This window comes from Chiloscyllium plagiosum, unplaced genomic scaffold (assembly GCF_037043375.1).
Source record: "Chiloscyllium plagiosum isolate Xiang-an unplaced genomic scaffold, Cpla_swu_hap1 HiC_scaffold_8, whole genome shotgun sequence".
NCBI classification, from domain to species: domain Eukaryota; kingdom Metazoa; phylum Chordata; class Chondrichthyes; order Orectolobiformes; family Hemiscylliidae; genus Chiloscyllium; species Chiloscyllium plagiosum.
The window spans coordinates 83,111,383-83,131,626 of record NW_028270146.1 but is presented as its reverse complement, the minus strand read 5'-3'; the positions used below and the strand labels follow the sequence as shown (position 1 = coordinate 83,131,626).

Genomic DNA, 20,244 nt, shown 5'->3' with positions numbered 1-20,244 from the left:
TCGTGTGGACAACAAGGTGAATATAAAAACAGACAAGTTGCTATAATATTATCCCATGCTTGCAAAGTGGTGCCCTCAAGCTTCAAATTGTCTTCCATTCTAATGGAGATAGAGAGATGGAGAGATGGAGAGAGAGAGAGAGATGGACAGAGAGAGAGAGAGAGATGGACAGAGAGAGAGAGAGATGGACAGAGAGAGAGCGAGAGAGAGAGAGACAGACAGACAGACAGAGAGAGAGAGAGAGAGAGAGAGAGAGACAGAGAGAGAGACCAGATATCCCAAATCAATCTAATCCCACCTGCCAGCAACCAGCCTATATCCCTCCAAACCCTTCCTATTCATTTACCCATCCAAATGCCTCTTAAATGTTGCAATTATACCAGCCTCCACCACTTCCTCTGGCAGCTCATTCCATATACATACCACCCTCTGTGTGGAAAGGTTGCCCCTAAGGCCTCTTTTATAGCTTTCCCCTCTCACCCTAAACCTATGCCCTGTAGCTCTTGACTCCCCCACCCCAGGGAAAAGACTTTGCCGATTTATCCTTTCCATGCCCCTCATGATTTTGTAAACCTCTAAGGTCACCCCTCAACCTCTGACGCTCCAGGGAAAACAGCCCCAGCCTGTTCAGCCTCTCCCTATAGCTCAAATCCTCCAACCCTGGCAACATCCTTGTAAATCTTTTCTGAACCCTTTCAAGTTTCACAATATCTTTCCGATAGGAAGGAGACCAGAATGGTACACAATATTCCAACAGTGGCCTAACCAATGTCTGTACAGTTGCAACATGACCTCTGTACTAAATATTCTGACTAATAAAGGAAAGCATACCAAACGCCTTCTTCACTATCCTATCTACCTGTGACTCCACTTTCAAGGAGCTATGAACCTGCACTCCAAGGTCTCTTTATTCAGGAACACTCCCTGGTACCTTACCATTCAGTGTATAAATCCTGCTCAAATTTGTTTTCCCAAAATGCAGCACCTCACATTTATCTGAATTAAACTCCATCCGCCACTTCTCAGCCCATTGGCCCATCTGGCCAAGATCTTGTTGTAATCTGAGGTAAGCTTCTTCGCTGTCCACTACACCGCCAATTTTGGTGTCATTTGCAAACTTACTAACTGTACCTCTTATGCTCACATCCAAATCATTTATGTAAATGACAAAAAGTCATTTGTGGCACTCTACTGGTCACAGGCCTCCAGTCTGAAAAACAACCCTCCACCACCACCCTCTGTCTTCTACCTTTGAGCCGGCCCTGCATCCAAATGGCTAGATCTAACCTTGCTAATCAGTCTCCCATGGGAAATCTTGTTGAAAGCCTTACTGAAGTCCATATTGATCGCATCTATTGCTCTGCCCTCATCAACCTACTGTGTTACTTCTTCAAAAAACTCAATCAAGTTTGTGAGACATGATTTCCCACGCACAAAGCCATGTTGATTATCCCTAAAAAGTTCTTGCCTTTTAAAATACATGTATATCCTGTACCTCAGGATTCCCTCCAACAACTTACCCACCACTGACGTAGGGCTCAACATCTATAGTTCCCTGGCTTGTCCTTACCACCCTTCTTAAACAGTGGCACCACATTTGCCAACCTCCAGTCTTCCGGCACCTCACCTGTGACTATCGATGATATAAATATCTCAGCAAGAGGCCGTGCAATCACTTCTCTAGCTTCCCACAGAGTTCTAGGGTACACCTGATCAAGTCCTGGGGATTTATCCACTTTTATGCGTTTCCAGACATCCAATACTTCCTCCTCTGTAATATGGACATTTTGCAAGGTCCATACAGGTCTATTTCCCTACAGTCTATATCTTCCATATCCTTTTCCACAGTAAACACTGATGCAAAATACTCATTTAGTATCTCCCCCATTTTCTGTAGCCGCCTTGCTGATCTTTGAGAGGTCCTATTCTCTCCCTAGTTACCCTTTTGTCCTTCATTTATTCGTAAAAACTCTTTGGATTCTCCTGAATTCTATTTGCCAAAGCTATCTCTTTTCCCCTTTTTGCCCTCCGATTTCCCTCTTAAGAATATTCCTACTGCCTTTGCACCCTTCTAAGGATTCACTCGGTCTTTCCTGTCTATACCTTACATATGCTTCCTTCTTTTTCTTAAGCAAACCGTCAATTTCTTTCGTCATCCAGCATTCCCTTCACCTGCCTTTCTTTTCACTCTAACAGGAATATACTTTCTCTGGATTCTCGTTATCTCATTCCTGAAGGCTTCCCACTTTCCAGCCGTCCCTTTACCTGCGAACATCTGTCCCCAATCAGCTTTTGAAATTTCTTGCCTAATACCGTCAAAATTAGCCTTTCTCCAATTTAGAACTTCAACTTTTAGATCTGGTCTATCCTTTTCCATCACTATTTTAAATCTAATGGAATTATGGTCGCTGGCCCCAAAGTGCTCCCCCACTGACACCTTAGTCACCTGCCCTGCCTTATTTCCAAGAGTAGGACAAGTTTTGCACCTTCTCTAGTAGATACATCCACATACTAAATCAGAAAATTTTCTTGCACACACTTAACAAATTCCTCTCCATCTAAACCCTTAACACTATGGCAGTCCCAGTCTATGTTTGGAAAGTAAAAATCCCCTACCATAACCACCCTATTATTCTTGCAGATAGCTGAGATCTCCTTACAAGTTTGTTTCTCAATTTTCCTCTGACTATTAGGAGGACTATAATATAATCCCAATAAGGTGATCAGCCTTTTCTTATTTCTCAGTTCCACCCAAACAACTTCCCTGCATGTATTTCCAGGAATATCCTCCCTCAGCACAGCTATAATGCTATCCCTTATCAAAAACGCCACTCCCCCTCCTCTCTTGCCTCTCTTTCTATCCTTCCTGTAGGATTCGTATCCTGGAACATTAAGCTGCCAGTCCTGCCCATCCCTGAGCCATGTTTCCGTAATTGCCATGATATCCCAGTCCCATGTTCCTAACCATGCCCTGAGTTCATCTGCCTTCCCTGTTAGGCCCCTTGCATGGAAATAAATGCAGTTTAATTTATTAATCCTACTTTGTCCCTGCCTGCCCTGACTGTTTGACTCTCTTCTATTCTCAACTGTACCAGTCTCAGATTGATCTCCTTCCTCACTATCTCCCTGGGTTCTCCCCCCCCAACCCATCCATCCCCTTACTAGTTTAAATCCTCCCAAGTAGCGCTAGCAAATCTCCCTGCCAGTATATTAGTCCCCTTCCAATTTAGATGCAACCCGTCCTTCTTGTACAGGTCACTTCTACTCCAAAAGAGATTCCAATGATTCAAAAATGTGAATTCTTCTCCCAAACACCAGTTCCTCAGCCAAGCATTCATCTGCTCTATCCTCCCATTCCTGCCCTCACTAGCTTGTAGCACCGGGAGTAATCCAGATATTACTATGCTCGAGGAGCTCCTTTTTAAATTTCTGCATAACTCTCTGTAATCTCCCTTCAGAATCTCAACCTTTTCCCTTCCTATATTGTTGGCTCCAATGTGAACAATGACGTCTTGCTGGCCCCTCTCCCTCGTCAGAACATTCTGCACCCTCTCTGAGACACCCTTGATCCTGGCACCAGGGAAGCAACACACCATTCTGATTTTTCTCTGCTGGCCACAGAAATGTCTGTCTGTACCTCGGACTAGAGAATCCCCTAACACAATTGATCTCTTGGAACCTGACGTACCCCTTGTTGCATTAGAGCCAGTCTCAATAACAGAAACTTGGCTGTTCGTGCTACATCCCCCTGAGAATCCATCACCCCTTACATTTTCCAAAACAGCATACTTGTATGAAATGGGGATAGCCACAGAAGACTCCTGCAGTAGGTGCCTACCTCTCTTATGCTTCCTGGAGTTAACCCATCTCTGTGATTGTATCTGAGACTTTCCCCCCTTCCTATAACTGCCATCCATCACATACTGCTGCTGTTGCAATTTCCTCATTGCTTCTAACTGTCTCTCCAACCAATCCATTCGATCTTATAAGATTTGCAACCAACAGGATTTATTGCAGAGAAATCTGCAGTAACCCTTAAACTCTCTTTTAAGTCCAACATCTGACAAGAAGCACATATCACTCTACTAAAAGCCATTTTTGGTCCTTCACAATCTGCAGACCCAGAAAATAACACTGTCTTATTCCTCTACAAAACACTGCCCCAGGTTAGATTAATAGTTACGGGCTTATATTTTAAGTTGAATCAAGAGATAGATCTCAAAAAACATATAATCAAGAAAGAACCCACTCTACTCACTACTGCAGACTTTCTGCAGGCCGCTTAAAACAATTAACTTATCTGATTCTGTGCTGTCAACTTTGCCCAACCAGTTCCTCCAAGATCAGTTGTGAATTTCACTGTTTGTTAACTTTCCCAGACACACTCCGATGTCCAGCGATACATGAATTCAACAGCAAAGGCAGTACTGTGCAGGTACACTCTGGTCAGTTTCTTTCTTTCTCTCTCTCTCTCTCTCTCTCTCCCCCTCCCTCCCTCCCTCCCTCCTGCACTGACCTTACTATGTGCTTCATTTGTCTGGTCTTCTCTCTTTTAAAACAGTTGTTGTTTTGATTTTTTTTCCCCCAAAGTTCCAAAACAATGCAACAGCATGTAAAACAGTAATTGCTGCTCCTGGAATTCGAGGAAATCACCTCCAGCACTTAAAATACCTCAAAAAAGGAGCAGCTGTTACAGCCAGAAATTTTTCCTGTCCTCTACCTTGGATTACCCAGAATCCTGAGATAGAGGTTTACCTCTATGTTACATTGCTACAGTGTAAATTTTGAATTTGGATTTGAAAGGATTCACAGATTTGCATTTATATTGCACCTTTTAAGTAATAAAATATTTGAAGCCATTTTAGAAGTTTTATTGAATAAAATTTGATCTCAAACCACATGAGATGAAATTAGTGTGCATGAACAAAAACTTGGTCAAAGAGGCAGGTTTTAAGGTGCATTTTAAAACAGAAAAGAGAGGTAAAACATTGGAGAGATTTACAAAGGAAATTCCAAAATTTAGGAATGAAGTCACAGTGACCAATTTTAGATAATTAAAATTGGAGATGCTTAAGATGCCAGAACTGGTGAAATGCTGAGATTTTGTGAAATTGTAAGCCTGGTGGAGATCACAGGGATCTTTATGCTTTCCTTGGATGTAGATGTCACTGCTTATTATGTGTTGTCCATCCTCTGTGCCCTTGAGTTAAGTGGCAGTAGTTAAGAGTTAAACACATCATTGTGGGTCTGGAGTTACAAGTAGGCCAGACAAGGTAAGGACAGCAGTTTTATTTTCCTAAAGGATAGTAATGAACCAAATGAATTTTTACACCAATCAACAATAGTTTTAAAGTCACCATCACTTCTCACAGATCTAGCAATTCAAGACTGGGCAGCCATGAGGTGTTGTGGGACATCAGTAGCAGAAAACTTGTACTGCAACATAATCTTTAACCTCATGGCCTGACATATCCAACACTCTGGCAGACATCAAGCCAGGGGATCAACTCTGGTTTAATGAAGAGTGCAGGTGACATGGAAGTACTGAAGACTTGGGTTCCAGAAATACCACACCCCAAGGCAAACTGTTCTAGCACAGCGGTACAATGGCAGCCAAACATCTAACCAGCAATGTACAAAATTGCCCGGGTATGCACTGTTTACTAAAAGCAGGACAAATCCAACCCAGCCAATTATTGCTCCATTAGTTTACTCATAATCAGCATTAATGTGATGGAAGATGTCATCAACAGTGCTAACAAGCAGCGCTACCTGGTCACTGACACACAGGGCCACTCAGCTCTGTACCTTACTACAGCTTTAGTTCAAACATGGACAAACCAGTTCATTTCAGAGATTAGGTGGAAGTGACTGCCTTTGACAAGGGTGCACTTGACCAAATGTTGCCTCAAGGAGCCTTAATAAAACTGGAGTCAATGGGGATTGGGGAAAACCTCTTCTGGATGGAATCTTACCTGGCACAAAGGAAAATGGTTATGACAATTAGAAGTTAGTCATCTCAGCTCCAGATATATCACTGCTGCACTGGCTACTCACAATGTGATCTCCTCTATATTGGGAGACGAAACACAGATTAGATGACTGCCTTGCAGAACATCTATGTTCTGTCCATAAAAATGCCCCCAAGCTTCCAAGTGCCTGCCATTTTGACACACCATCATGTTCTCACACCAATATTTCTGTCTCAAGCTTGCTACAGTGAGCCTCACTGAAGCTTGATAAATAATATCTCATCTTTTGCTTGGGGACCCTGCAGTCGATAGGACTCAACATTGAGTTCAATAACTTTAAAGCCTGACCATGCTCTTTGTTCTGTCATGACATGGATTGCTTTCAGAACGACCTACTCATTCTCTCTTATTATTAGCCCTCATTATCACTTAAACAGTTTTTCTTCTGTTCTGGTTTACTATCAGTAATCCTCTTGCTTACCCTTTGTATATCTCCAGCTATCTACACAGCTTTATAATGCTGCCACCCCGCCTACTCCCAAACCCCATGTTCAGCACAGATACCACTTTTCCCCAGCTGCTATCAATTCTGAAGAAGGGTCAACAGACTTGAAGTGTTAATTCTACTTTCCTCCCAATGGGTGCTGCCAGACGTGTTGAGTTTCTCCAGCAATTTTGTTTTTGTTTCAACACTGCTGGAGTTCTGAAGGGAATGTCTTAGACTGAACCACCTTCAGCTGCTTCATCAGTGACCGTCCCTCCATCAGACGGTCGGAAGTGGGGATATTTACTGACTATTGCATAATATTTAGCATCATTCCTGGCTTCTCAGGTACTGAAGTATTCCATGTCCAAATGCAGCAAGACCTGGACAGCATCCAGGCTTGGGCTGACAAGTGGCAAGTCAAATTTGTGTCTTGCAAGTGCCTGGCAATGACTATCTGCACCAAGAGAGAATCTAACCATTGTTCCTTGACAATCAATAGCATTAGTATCACTGAATTTCCCACTATCAACATCCTGGAGGTTAACTGATCATAAATATAACTGGACTAGACTTATAAGTCGTGTGGCGATAAAAGCAGATCACAGGTTAGTAATCTGCATTGAGTAGCTCAAATCCTTACTCTCCAAAGCCTATCCACCATCTATAAGGCACAAGTCAGGCTTTTGATAGAATGATTTCAGCTCCAACAACACTCAAGAAGCTGGACACCATCCAGGACCAAGCAGACCACTTGAGTGGCACTACGTGTGTTGAGGGTTGAAAATCCTGGAACTTCCACCCTATTGGTGTTGTGGGTGCACCAACACTAAATTGACTCAGTGGCTCAAACAGGCAGCTCACTACCAACTTCTTAAAGGTAATTAGGAATGGGCAATAAACTCTTTGGTATTAGAAAACTTAATGATGGTGTTTAACCTTGAGTCTTCAAGCAAGTCAGCAAATCATTGTTATATAGATCCCAGTTCTGATAAAGATGTCTCAGAGATCTAATTTTCTCAAATCTTCTCAAGTTTATTCTATTCTACGTGAAATGCTACTCTCCACTGCAGCTCCTGAGATGTCATTCTTGGCAGAGGAGTTGTCTCAACTGAAGAGACTAGGAAGTAGTCGAGCGATAGGATGAAAGTGTCTTACCCTAAGGAATAGCAGGAAAATCATCAGAATATTTTCCATTTCCTTTTACGCCAGCGAATTCTGTCAGTAGTTATGATGGGAGCTGACACTGTTTCATTTTCTTTTCAAACCACAGCTTTAACTTTTCCTCAGACCATAAAGGACAAGAGGAGAACACTCTCAGCTCCCAAGAACTTCACTGCTGCCAAGATGATGAAAGAACAATTCAACTTACCACTTCCACTTTATGAAATTTTGATGGATTAGATCCTGAAATATTTCTTTTTTGACTCAGGTCTCCTTTGATCAGTTTTCACTGCTTTGCTGTTGTCATTATCAATGCCACAGTCCAGTCACCAGCTGTTGTGAGAAGCTGGCATCCCAGTATGTCTAAGTCTTTGCCTTGCAAGGAAAAGATAGCTGAGCATTCACTCAGAAGTCTTGCTGAGTTGCACCTCTGTATTTATTGTGAATAGTTAATAGTTCATCAGTTTGTTCAAGTATAATGTTCAGTCTTCATTAATTTAAAGATCCTAGAACTCAGTCATTACATTTACACGGTTAGCAGAAGAAATCAAAGTTTGATGTTTGAGAAGAGGGTGACGTCAGCAGTCTTGAAGCACAGAGAACTGGTTACAAATATGAAATTTGGAAGTGTGCAATGCTTTTCTTCCATGGTGAAGGGTGGGGTGAAGGGGGATCAAGTAATTTGCTCTGCATCAAGCTCTGGAGGCTTGGTTGCAATGCACACATGGGTGTAGAATTTTGGTTATGTTGAAAATTAAAAAGAAATTTATTTTCTGTAATTTCAAGTCTAGGTTGCACACAAAATAGTATTCAGTCATGCTGTTTTAATTAGTTATTGTAAAAATATTAAAACTTGAATTCTGTGTCACTTCTCCGTTAGTCACTGGAAATTCAAATAGTTTCTTAAGAGTAATTTTTCCTAATGGATAGTGGAGGGATGCAGGTTAATTTCTTAATTTTCCTGCAGCTTGATTAATCACAGTAAGATTTCAAAACAGGTTTTTTTGCAATTTTAATGAAAAGTTAAGCATTTACTTGCATAACTCTTAGAAATTAATCATAGCGTCCACTCCTTAGTCTCATAAACAAACACACATAAGACAGGATAATTTCTAAAAAAAAAGTCACATGAATTTAGATTTCTTTTAGACCCAAGGTCAATATTATATCTTGTTCTTCAACAAGGTTGTTTGGAGTGCGGCAAGCCTATAAATTTCATTTTTGGTTCAGTTAAGAGTCAAAGAGATGTACAGCATGGAATCAGACCCTTCGGTCCAACTCGTCCATGCCGACCAGATATCGTAACCTAATCTACTCCCATTTGCCAGCACTTGGCCCATATCCCTCTAAACCATTCCTATTCATATACCCATCCAGATGCTTTTTAAATGCTGTAATTGTATCAGCCTCCACCACTTCCTCGGACAGCTCATTCATAGTCGTACCACATTCGTCGTGAAAAGGTTGCCTGTTAGATTCTTTTTAGATCTTTCCCCTCTCCCTAAACCGATGCCCTCTAGTTCTGGACTCCACTAATCCAGGGAAAAGACTTTATCTATTTACCCTATCCATGCCCCTCATGATTTTATAAATTGTTGAAAAGGACATGGAAGATATAGAATGTAGGGAAATAGATGGTGACATCTTGAAAAATGTCCACATTACAGAGGAGGAAGTGTTGGATGTTTTGAAATGCATAAAAGTGGATAAATCTCCAGGACCTGATCAGGTGTACCCGAGAACTCTGTGGGAAGCTTTGGAAATGATTGCTGGGCCTCTTGCTGAGATATTTGTATCATCGATAGTCACTGGTGAGGTGCCGGAAGACTGGAGATTGGATAACGTGGTGCCACTGTTTAAGGAAGGTGGTAAGGACAAGCCAGGGAACTACAGACCAGTGAGCCTGACGTCTGTGGTGGGCAAATTGTTGCAAGTATTCCTGAGGAACAGGATGTACAGGTATTTGGAAAGGCAAGGACTGATTAGGGATAGTCAACATGGCTTTGTGCGTGGGAAATCATGTCTCAGAAACTTGATTGAGTTTTTTGAAGAAGAAAGAAAGTGGATTGAGGAGGGCAGAGCGGTAGATGTGATCTATATGGACTTCAGTAAGGCATTCAACAAGGTTCACCATGGGAGACTGGTGAGCAAGGTTAGATCTAGTGGAATACAGGGTGAACTAGCCATTTGGATACAGAACTGGCTGAAAGGTTGAAGACAGAAGGTGGTGGTGGAGGGTTGTTTTTCAGACTGGAGGCCTGTGATGAGTGGAGTGCCACAAGGATCAGTGCTGGGTCCTCTACTTTTCATTATTTATATAAATAATTTGGATGTGAGCATAAGAGATATAGTTAGTAAGTTTGCTGAAGACACCAAAATTGGAGGTGGAGTGGATAACGAATAAGGCTACCTCAGTTTACAATAGGATCTTGATCAGATGGGCCAATGAGCTAATTGGTGGATGGAGTTTAATTTAGATAAATGCGAGGTGCTGTATTTTGGCAAAGCAAATCTTAGCAGTACTTATATACTTAATGGTAAGGTCCTCCGGAGTGTCGCTGAACAAAGAAACCTTGGAGTGCAGGTTCATAGCTCCTTGAAAGTGGAGTCGCAGGTAGATAGGATAGTGAGGAAGGCATTTGGTATGCTTTCCTTTATTGGTCAGAGTATTGAGTACAGGCATTGGGAGGTCATGTTGCAGCTGTATAGGACATTGGTTAGGCCACTGTTGGAACGTTGCTGCAATTCTGGCCTCCTTCCTAATGGAAAGATGTTGAGCAACTTGAAAGGGTTCAGAAAAGATTTACAAGGATGTTGCCTGGGTGGAAGGATTTGAGCTACAGGGAGCAGCTGAACAGGCTGGGGCTGTTTTCCCCGGAGCATCAGATGCTGAGGGTTGACCTTCTTGAGGTTTATAGAATCAGGAGGGGCATGGATAGGATAAATAGACAAGGTATTTTCTCTGGGGTGGGGGAGTCCAGAACTAGAGAGCATAGGTTTAGGGTGAGAGAGGAAAGAAATGAGACCTAAGGGGCAATATTTTCCTGCAGAGAATGGTGCGTGTGTGGTATGAGCTGCCACAGAATGTGGTGGAGACTGGTACAATTGCAACATTTAAAAGGCATCTGGATGGGTATATGAATACGAAGGGTTTAGATTAGATTAGATTACTTACAGTGGAAACAGGCCCTTCGGCCCAACAAGTCCACACCGCCCCGCCGAAGCGCAACCCACCCATACCCCTACATTTTACCCCTTACCTAACACTACGGGCAATTTAGCATGGCCAATTCACCTGACCTGCACATCTTTGGGCTGTGGGAGGAAACCCACACAAACACGGGGAGAACGTGCAAACTCCACACAGTCACTCGCCTGAGGCGGGAATTGAACCCAGGTCTCTGGCGCTGTGAGGCAGCAGGGCTAACCACTATGCCACCGTGCCGCCCACGGAGGGATATGGGCCGGGTGCTGGCAGGTGGGACTAGATTATGTTGTGATATCAGATCGGCATGGACGGGTTGGACCGAAGGGTCTGTTTCCACGCAGTACATCTCTATGACTTTATAACAACAAATATTGGATTTGGGTGATCAGCAGTTTGGTAGTAATAGAGTCAAGAGAACACTGAATTTCTTCGATTAGACGCGCTTAAAGAGGGCATATGGCAAGATAGGACAGAAACTAGAGGAGGTTTGAATTATGGCAGTGGGCACTCTAAGGAAATATAGCCCACTGGATTGGGGGGGGGGGGGGGAAATGGAAGCAACAGGGATAGCTAAATGGACAGTCTCCATGTATGTAATTAAAGAAAAACTGGATTTGTCATATTTATTGTTGTAGATGAAGGTAGTGAAAAAAATGCAGGGTGATTTAGGAGAATGGTTTATGGTGGAGAGAAAAAAAAATAGGTATTAACTTTGCCTTCCTGGATATTCTTAGAATAGTAAGCAGGTTTAATAATAGAACTGGACATGGATGGTCAAATTACACAGCTGCTATAGAATTTCACATCTGCATCTCTTAGGCTTAAGTAGGTGAAGATGCAAGACGATCACCAGCCACATTTTATGTCCAAAGATATTTGGCTAAACATGAAACTCTACAGGATTGATTTAAACATTAAGGTATGAACTTAAAAACAGACTGTGAAATATTGAATTCTATTATTTAGAATGCTTGTATCCTCTCAGTGTATTTCCCTGCCTTAGCTGTTGCTAGTCACCAGACATTTTGGTCAAATAGTTATTCTATGGATATGATTATGAACAGGAAATGCCAACAAGTTGTTTGTCTAAGCATGCTTTCACTCAACATTTACACATATGCATTTTCCAATGGGATAACTGGACAACAGCAGCAACCAGAAAGATATGCCCCCTCTCTAATCAGAGGTGTTAAGGCCAATGACAAATTTTTTAAAATTTTCCTGGCAGAGATCAATTAATTGATTAGCTAATCAATTGAAAGGCAGTACATATTGAGATGCCACAGTCAGGGGCTAAACAGTGATTTCTGTAATGAGCACTGTGAATACAGTGTGAGGTGTTCCAGTTCTGAGGAAGAGTCACTGGACTTGAAATGTTAATTTTGCTTTCTCCCAACAATACTGATAGACCTGATGAGTTTTGCCAGCAATTGCTGTTTTTTGCTTCAGATCTCCAGCATCTGGTGGGTTTTTTTGTTTTATGTTATTGTGGTGTTTTGTTTCTTTGTGTCAGGATAAAGTATGTCATAAAGAAGGTGCAGAATATTCTGCAAGGGGAAGAGAATGAGCCAGAAGGTGTGACTTCACTGAGGTACCAACAACATAGAGAGGCATTGAAGCCCTCATGTGAAATTTCAGGACTAAGTGAAGAAGTGGGAATTTGAAGATAGTAATCTCTGGATTTCCCCAAATGCCACATTATAGCCATAGTAGAAAGGGGAATATAGGGAGAAACAACGTGCAGCTTGAATCACGGTGTAGAAGGAAGGCTTCAGATTTTTAGCCATTGAAACTAGTTCTGAGAAGTTGGCACTTATTCAAATGGGATGCATTGTATCTCAATAGACAGAGATGAAAGTCCTTGGGAGATGCTCAGTAGTCTAATTGGTAGGGATTAAACTAAATTGGCAGGAGGATGGGCATAAGCATATAAAAGTGGAAAAGGGGAATAAGGTGTATAAAGTGAGAGCGTTGGACATTATTAGCAAGGAAAGGAGGTCCATACAAAGTAGCAGAAGACTTAAAAGGACTTTGGGGAAAAGACAGGATTACAATGCACCTAAACATGTATGGTGATTAAGGATGGTGAGCTACAACTACAATTGTGGGAATATAATGTGGTGGCAAAGACAGAAATGTGGCTTAAAATAAGTAGCAAAACTGGCCACTTAATATTTAAGGATACAATATGTTTATAAAAGGTAGAGAAGGTGAAAAGGTAGGTGGGGTGGAAGTACAAATTAGGGAAGACACGCTATTGGAAAGAGGGAATGCCCAAAAGGAGGCAAGGACAATGTCCAACTAGTTAGTCCCCCCCAGGAATTCTATAAGATTCCAAATAGTGAGAAGGAGATTGAGGAGTAAATCTATTGAAAAGGAGGCAAGGACAAAGTCCAACTAGTTAGTCCCCCCCGGGAATTCTATAAGATTCCAAATAGTGAGAAGGAGATTGAGGAGTAAATCCATTGAAAAACCTAACAGTGAACATACTGGGGGACCCTTAATTACCCAAAATTTGATTGGGATAATGTTAACACAAAGGGTATAGAAGGAGAGGAATTTCTAAAAGGTGGTCAAGAGATCATTCTTGGTGAATATGTGTTTGGCCTAACCGGAAAGGAGGCATAGCTGGATCGAGCATTGATAAGCCGAGGTGAGCCAAGTGGACCTAGTGTCTGTTAGGGGACCCTTAGGTAGAAGTGATCACATCATAAAGATCAAATTACTATTGGAAAAAAACAAGGAACTATGTAACGTCTAAATTGGAAAAAGGCTAAGTTTGACATGAAGAGATGGGGTCTATTCAGAGTAAAATGGAACAAAAGATTGATAGAAAGAACTGTAACAGAACAACAGAAATCTTTAAGGAAGAGATGCTTCAAATGCAAACTAATTATCTTTCAAGAAAGTAAGGCAACTAAAAAGTGGGCTCCTTGGATGATAACAAATGGGAAGATTATAATGAAACAAAAGGGAGCATATGATGCATATCTGGTGAATTCTTCAATTGAGAACTAGATCAAATACAATAGACTCACAGTGGATAAGAGGAGGAAAACAGGACTCACAAGGACAGAATCTAAGAGTAGAATGACCATCAATATAAAAGGGAGCCCAAAAGCCATCTAGCAATGCATCAAAGGTAAATTAATCGTAAGAGGCAGATTGGATCACATTAAGGATAAAAATGGTGGTTTATGATTAGAGGTGCAGGACAAGGCTCGAATACTTTAAGAGTACTTTGTGAAATTGTTTTCTAAGGAGTAGGTGTCTGAAGAAATATTGGTCAAAGTTGAAATAGTTGAATGAATGGAGAGGCTGAAAATTGAGATCAAGATCAGACAGTAAAAGGCTGGCTATATTTATGTTAGATAAATTTCCTGGTCCTGATGGTTTGCTTCCCAAGTTGCTGGAGGAAGTCAGGGTAAAATAGTGAAAGGGCTCATCATAATCTTCCCCAAATCAAGAAAAGATAAAGCTTTAGAAATAATAATCAGGACACAAAAAAAATCACCAGGGAATTGGAGAGGTTTCAGTTAACTAATAAAAGACAATATGGATTTGTAAGAAGCAGTGAAATCAAATTGAATATTTCAATGAAGTAACAGAGAAAATTGATGGAAACACAGTGATTGTTGTCTGGTTATGTTTCAGGATGCTTTGGACACAGTATCATATTAAATGTAAAAGCTGGTTCATAAAACTGAGGCCCAGTTAGGATGGTCAGTGTCCAATTGAAAGAAGGCAGAAAACAGAGCATTGTGGCAAAAGGCTATTTTTCAGGCTGGAGGTTGGCAAACAGTCAAGGGTCAGTGCTTAGACCACCTTTTATTTGATATACATAAATAGTCCCAGGTCACTGGGAAAGTTTTGACATTAACTTGAATTGCTGAAACTTTTCTGGAAAAAGACAAAATGTTTGTGGAGAAGGATTATCTTTTATCTTGTTAATCTCAGTATTCTTTTTTATACTTTGACCATGTTTTGTTTCAGTGCTGTACTTTTGTTACAAATCAGAGAAAAAAACTTTCAAACTATTTTGCACTCACATTAAATCAAGTTACCTGCACTGGACATAAACTCAAAACACATTTAATCTCAGTTTAAAACAGTAATCCCAGATCAGGGACAGTGCAAATTAAAGATTACTTAGTAAGCAACTTTATCTGCCAGACCATGTAATACTATTTAAAGGATTTTTGCTCAAACTCATTACAATTGCTTCTTTTCAGTTCATTTGAAATGAGCTCCAAAGCAGACTTCAAGAAAAAAAAGAAATACATCATGAAAATATTATACTTCGTAAGGTCTGATTAAAGAAAAAATCCAGAACAAAACTTTTCCCATGCTGATAAGTTGAAGCTGTAGCATTGTATTTTTACAGCGGTTATTTGAACTTCTGGATCTCAATTTCATAAATATTGTTATATTACAGTTGGAAAACATTAGTTAAGCTTAGGTTATAAGGCATATATATATATATATATATATATATATATATGAAACATACACATTTTTAAATTAAGAGATTGAAAAGAACAAGAAATCAATTTCATAACTTGTAATCATGTATTCTAAGCTTATCAAATAGACATATATGATCTGAATTTATTTATGTAATTACAAATGATTAGGTTTTCTCTTATTCTACAAGTAGTAAAAGATGACCTTGGATGAAGTGGTAACAGAGCAGATCTGAGGGAAAGTGCAAAAGAGATAGTAACAAAGAGGTAAAGCAACAAAAAAAGGGAATTGGGCAATATTCCCTCTAACTTCTTCCATCATTGTGTGGAATTAATTTTATTATGTGCTCCAATATCAAGGTAACATGTGGATATGCGACACCAGTAGAAGAATTGCCTATATATTTTAATGAGACACCACAGGTATGTAAAAACAATAATGAGCAAGACCCCCAGCCAATGATACTGGCACACATTGTCCACAGAGGACCAGATTTCATGAATTCAATTTTAAATTTACCATAATGGCATTTAAACTCATGATGTCTAGGTTTTAACTTGAGTGCCATGACCACTATACTACCATAATGTACATGAAAGAGGTATATATTAGTTTTCATATTATAGCTTGTATTTTAATCTTTTGAAAGAAGTTGAATTGGTAATGATAGGATCTTTGTTTCAATTTGATAAGATCAAAACAGAAAGAGCAAAGCCTTGCCTGTAAATTAATAAAATGTGCACCGATGATTATGATTCGGCTCCACTTGAGTCAGAATGGGAACAGTATCCTTGCAGAAGAGATAAATACAGAGGTTGAAAAGGCTTAAAATAGGGAAAGGGGAAGGAATCCAGAATAATGCACTAAGCTTAAATGTAAACAAAACACAGAAGGGTCACTGGACCCAAAACATTAACTTTCTTTCTCGTCACAGATGCTGCCAGACATGTTGAGTCTTCCCAGCATTTTGTGTTTTTGTTTATTGTTGATAAGGAATGGCTGATGAAACTATGGCAATAAGTAGAGTTATAGAACAGGAGAGTAAAATTAGCTTACAAAAATGAGAAAAACTGCCATTAAATTTGAGCTGAACTGTCTGCACAGCGATGCATATATTATCTGGAAAAACCAGGAGTAATACGTTAAATGCAAAATATGTTCTGAGAATTCGGACATTGTCAGAATTACTGAACCAAGGTTACAGGAAAGTCAAAACTGGAAATTTGCCAGATGGAACATATTTAGACTTCACTAGTTTCCTCCTATCTCTTCGCCCCCACCTTACCTCAGCTCCAACCTTTCAGCTCAGCACCGTCCTCATGACCTGCCCCACTTGTCAATCTTCCTTCCCACCTATCTGCTCCACCCTCCTCTCCAACCTATCACCTTTCCCTTCACCTCCATTCACCTACTGCACTCTCAGCTACCTTCTACCCAGGCCCACTCCCCTCCCACTTATCTCTCCGCCCCCGTGGCTCCCTGCCTCATTCCTCATGAAGGGCTTTTGTCAGAAACGTCGATTTTTCCTGCTCCTCAGATGCTGCCTACCTGCTGTGCTTTTCCATCACCACTCTAATTTTGAGTGTAATCTCCAGCATCTGCAGTACCCATTTCTGCCTAGGACTCTGTTCTAACCCAGTATTTGTAAAAGGCCAAACAGTAAAGGATCCAATAAAGGAAAATGAATCAGAGCATTAGAAGTAGTGAACATCTCTGCCATTGTGACCATAATGATATGGCTTGAGGTAGGGATTGAGAAGGGCACAATCATGGCAAAGGCCAGTGAATACGTTTTGAGAAATCTATTTTTTAAAGGACTGCGAGAGCAGACAACAGTAATGGCAAATAATGATGTAGAACAGCAATGGTAAACTTTTAAAATGATGTTCAACAAAGCCCAAAACATTTTCTCTAAAAAATATCAAGCATAAACTAAACATTAAAGACACACCATGGATGAACAGTGAGAGGGTAACATGTGAGGATAAGGAAAACAATGGACAGTACATGACTGCCAGAGAAAGATAATACAACCAGAAGATACAGGAACAGAATTAGGCCATTTGGCGCATCGTGTTTGCTCTGCTATTTGATTATGGCTGATATGTTTCTCAACCCCATTCTCCTGTCTTTTCCCTGTAACCCTGATCCTCTTACCAATCAAGAACTATCTATCTCTGTCTTAAATATACTCAATGACCTTTCCTCCACAGCCTTTGCGGCAATGCGTTCCACAGATTAACCACCCTCTTGGCTTAAGAAATTCCTCCTTATCTCAGTTCTAAAAGGTGGCACCTTCACTCTGAGGTTGTGCCCTCTGGTCCTAGTCTTTCTTACAAGTGGAAACAAATTTTCCGTGCCTCTCAGTATATTGTAAGTTTCAATTAAATTCCCTCCCAAAGTATAATGCATTAGACCCACCCATGCAGAACTCCACTGGTCACTAGCTGCCATCCTGAAAAAGATCCCTGTATCCCTACTCCCTGCCTTCTGCCAGTCAGCCAATCCTCTATCTATGACCCTAGTACTATGAGCTCTTATTTTGCTTCGCAACCTCTGGAAACCCAAATAGATCATGTCCACTGGCTCCCCTTTATCTTACTTGCTCATTACCTCCTCAAAGAATTCTAACAGATTTGTCAGGCATGACTTCCCCTTGAATAAGCCGTGTGGACTCATTTTTTTTTTATCATGCACTTCCAAGTATCCTGCAATCTCATCCTTAATAATGAACTCTAAAATCTTACCAATGGCAGAGATCAGGCTAACCAACCTATAGTTTCCTGTCTTCTGCCTCCCTCTTTTCTTTAACAGGGGTGCTACATGAGTCATTTTCTTGTCACCTGGCACCCTACCTGAATCTAGTGATTTCTGAAAGATCACCACTAATGCCTCTACAATCTCTTCAGCTATCTCCTTCAGAATTCTGGCATGTAATCTATTTGATTTGGGTTATCTATCCACCTACAGATCTTTTAACTTCCTAGGTACCTTCTCCTTAATGATGCCACTATGCTCATCTCTGCCCCTGACTCTCTTGAAGTTCTGGTGTGCTGTTAGTGTCTTCTGCTATGAAAACTGATGCAAAATACCTACTCAGCTCCTCCACCATTTCTTTGTTCCCCAATACTACTTCTCCAGCTTCGTTTTCCAGTGGTCCAATGTCCATTTTTGCCTCTCTTACCTTTCCTATAACTAAAAAAGCTCTTGCAATCCTCTTTTATATTAGTAGTTAGCTAACTCTCATATTTTATCTTGTTCCACCTTATTGCTTTTTTAGTTATCCTCTGCTGGTCTTTAAAGACTTCCCAATCCTTTGGCTTGCCATTAATCTTCACCACATTATATGCTATTTATTTTGTTTTTATGCTGTTCCTGACTTCCTCTGTCAGTCATGGCTGCCTTGTCCTCCCCTTAGTATGTTTCTTCTTCTTTTGGATGAATTGCTGCTGTGCCTCTTGAATTAGCCCCAGAAACACCTGCCATTGCTGCTCCACTGTCTTTCCTGCTAGGTTCCCCTTCCAATCAACCCTGGCCAGCTTGTCCCTCATCTATTTTTAGTTCCTTTACTCAATTGTAATACTGTTACATCTGATTCCAGTTTCTCCCTCTCAAACTGAAGGCTGAATTCAATCATATTATGATCACTGCCTCTCAGGGGTTCCTTCACTTTATGCCCCTAATCAAGTCTGCTTCATTACACATCACCAAATTCAGAAGTGCCTGTTCACTCAGGCAGGGGAGGGTGCCTCGCCGACAAATGCTCAAAATAAAAAATCTCACAGATTCCTTTTATTCCTGATGAAGGGCTTTTGCCCGAAATGTCGATTTTGCTGCTCCTTGGATGCTGCCTGAACTGCTGTGCTCTTCCAGCACCACTAATCCAAAATCTGGTTTCCAGCATCTGCAGTCATTGTTTTTACCTTCCTTTTCTTGAGGTCAGCCACCAACCTGCTTTTCCCAGTCCACCTACATATTGAACTTCCCTGTGATTATTATAATAGTGCCTTTCTTACATGCCTTTTCTACCTCCTGATCTTTTTTCATGCCAGACATCTTGAGCTAGGAGGCCTTTTCACATCTTCGTTCGGTGTCTATTTTCTTTTCTGGTTCCTCAACTGTACCCACACACAGATTCTACACCTTCCAACTCTATATCACTGCTTGCTATTAATTTAATTTCTTTCTAACAAGACAAATGCTCTCCTCTCTGCCTATCCTTTCAATAGGATGTATAAATATCCTTGAATGTTTAGTTCCAGCTCTCATCTCCTTGAAGCCATATCTCTGTGATACCCACAACATTGTACCTACCAATTTCAACCTGCGCTGAAAGCTCATTTACCTTGCATATACCCCTTTAATCTTTAAAAGTATGATGCGGGAACATATGAAGAAATTAGAATAGAAGTAAAAACAAACAATGAGGAATTATGAAATTATAAAGGATAATAAACTAAAATTATAAATTATTCCATAGATGCATAAACATTAAAAGCATGCTATGATAGGGTGAGGGCAATTAAAAGGATTGCCTGTATAAAATCACTGGATGTTCTACTTCAATACACCAAAGGGCCAGGGTTACAAGTATGAACTGGAGCTCTAATCTCCTAGGAACTCCCTAGCTGGAGTAGGCCAGTCACATTGAGCCTGCTGCACCATTTAATTTGATCATGGCTGATCATTTACATCAAAGCCAATTTTCCACACAATTTCCAAATCTCTCAATGTCATTAGTCTCAAGAATCTATTAATTTTGGTCCTGAACCAGCTTTCACAGACCTCCAGACTGAAAATTACTTGTAAGATTGTGTGTTAATTGGTCCCTGTGATTGCCCAAAGGAAATTTAACGTGTTGTGCTATTGATATTGCTCATTGCTTGTTTGATATTGTATAGGATATACATTTTAATGCCATCAAAATTTATTTTAAAAGCTTCACTTAGTCA

The 20,244-nt window shown here is 40.7% G+C and overlaps 1 protein-coding gene across 3 annotated transcripts in view; it reads right to left on the bottom strand.

Moving 5' to 3' along the window:
• The window catches only part of scfd1 (sec1 family domain containing 1), a 160,810-nt gene that overhangs the window by 16,954 nt on the left and 123,612 nt on the right, over window positions 1–20,244 (bottom strand). The window lies entirely within an intron of this gene.